At 34.4% G+C, this 2,500-nt stretch overlaps 1 protein-coding gene across 1 annotated transcript in view; it reads left to right on the top strand.

Annotated features, from left to right (window-relative positions):
- The window catches only part of LOC113822760 (adenylate cyclase type 5), a 293,919-nt gene that overhangs the window by 57,680 nt on the left and 233,739 nt on the right, over positions 1–2,500 (top strand). The gene's annotated exons all lie outside the window — the stretch shown is intronic.

Raw genomic sequence — 2,500 nt, 5'->3', positions numbered from 1 at the left:
AGAAAAAGCCTTGCGCTATCATATGACTTATAACGAGGTGTTTGTAAATACGTCCTTTACTGTTTTGTCAGACATGCAACTCGTGGGGAAAATCTCACTTTGCCCATCATAACAGATGGTACTTTTTCCTGTTTTGATATTGTCCCATTTGAGACAGCGCTTACCGACATGTCACTCATCTCACATATCAGGTCGGTAAAATAAACATGGCCGGCAGTGCAGTTGAATTGAAGCTAGTACTCGCTAATTAGTTGTTCCTCTCGATATCATTTCGTATCGGATCCATGCATATCTTATTACACGCCAGAGTACCAGTACTGACCTCCCGCCTTTGTACTCAGGTCGTGCTCTTTGATATTGCAAGTTCCCATTATGCGTTCGATTCCCGAGGCGCCGGAGGATTACCTGGCACTGACTGGCATCAACTCCTCATTATCATCACCCTCGTCTCTGTAACCTCCGTTTGGTTTACGATGTGTGTGTGTTAAGGCGTCGTGTGTCCATCAGCTTATTAGCATCTTAGCTTGATTTCCTTTATTTTTTTGTATGCGAGTTGCAGGCTCAAAAGGAGACACACGCAGCTCTAACAAATAAAGTCAGAATTGCACGTGATCCTGCATGATAAATAGTTATCATATCTCTAACCAGATCCACGGTCACCTCTTTTCTATATGAACCTTCATTCGAAAGGGAGAAAAAAATGATAGCAAGCCTGCTCAGCTTTAAGATTTCGCTGCCGCAAATCCTATTACCTCCTATTGGAAAAACAGCTGGATTTTCTCCCAAAATGAAACGAAAGGGGAAAAGGGAAAAATCTGAAACCACGCATTAGTATTGTACTTTCTTTCAGGTTTTGATTTTTTTTTTTTTTTTTTTTTTGAAAAATGAACCTCACATTTTATTTTTTTTAAATATTTTTATTTTTATTATTATTATTATTATTATTAATATTAATATTAAATATTATTACTATTACTATTGTTGTTATTGTTATAATTATTGTTTTATTATGATTATTTTTGTCTTGTTATTGTTATTATTATTGTAATCCTGTTTAATGCATTTATTATTATTATGATTATTATTGTTGTTATTATTATTAATTACTATTTTATCTTATCAGGATCACCATCATTATTATTGTTATTTCTAATTATTTGTAATTTTATTATTGTGGTTATTATTATTATTATTATTATTGTCATTATTATTATTATTGTTATTATTATCATACGTAGTAGTAGTAGTAGTAGTACTAGTAGTAGTGCTAGTAGTGTCATCATCATCGTTTTTATAATTACAACTGCTTCAACTACTACTGCTGCTGCTACTACCACTACTACTACTACTACTACTACTATTACTACTACTATTACTTCCACTACTACTACTAGTAATGATAATAATAACGATGATAATAATGATAATGATAGTAATAATAATAATGACTTTAACAACAACAACAATAACAACAAACATCAATATTCGATGCAGTTACATTCAAAAGCTCATACATCCCCCGTGTTACTTTGTGGCGCCGCCTTAGTGATGCCTGTGGTTATCTTTGACGAAATGTGCATTCGTACTATAACGACGACCGTGATTAGAGCGGATGTCTGCCAGATGTCATAATGACAGGCAGTGTAAATAGGGAGTGATTAAAGCACTAGGAATCTCGGTTTAAAATAACTTTTTTTGAGGTAACTATTTTCACTCTCTGGCGAAGAGAAATCGTCCGTTATGAAACGAAATTATTCCACATAATGTGGTTTATGCTACATAATGCATATCTCCCTCCCTCCCTCTCCCTCTCTCTCTCTCTCTCTCTCTCTCTCTCTCTCTCTCTCTCTCTCTCTCTCTCTCTCTCTCTCTCTCTCTCTCTCTCTCTCTCTCTCTCTCTCTCTCTCTCTCTCTCTCTCTCCCTCTCCCTCTCCCTCTCCCTCTCTCTCTCTCTTGCTATATATATATATATATATATATATATATATATATATATATATATATATATATATATATATATATATATATATATATTTAATTACCGCTTTTCATCGTCGAAATTTGCCTTACAACATACACACCGTTTTTTGTTGACTTTCTGCAGCTTTCGGCGCGGCGCTTTGAAAAATAATTCTGTAAGATCCTTTTAGCGTTAATATCGCGAAGCCTTTGTTATGCTGGTCCCGAATGCCCTCAGGGAGATTTAGCCATTTGTTTACAGGACAGAATAAATTTGTCATAAATTTTATGCTGCCTCTCTATGACAGGATGTAAGCATTATTTTTAGTCACAGTTTTAATCATCACACGAGGAATATGTAGTGGGGTACGGGGATGCGTGATGTATATGGAAAATTTTGATTAGCATTTCTTATGTCATTAACATCAGTGATATTGCTTCTGTGTTCTTTCCTGTTTGTTGTTGTTTGATTATAGCCATCATCTTTTTCATTGTTTTGATTATTTTGTGTTTTATCATTATATCAGTATTATTTTTATCA

Source organism: Penaeus vannamei, chromosome 33 (assembly GCF_042767895.1).
Source record: "Penaeus vannamei isolate JL-2024 chromosome 33, ASM4276789v1, whole genome shotgun sequence".
NCBI classification, from domain to species: domain Eukaryota; kingdom Metazoa; phylum Arthropoda; class Malacostraca; order Decapoda; family Penaeidae; genus Penaeus; species Penaeus vannamei.
This window is presented reverse-complemented; position numbering and strand designations above follow the sequence as displayed.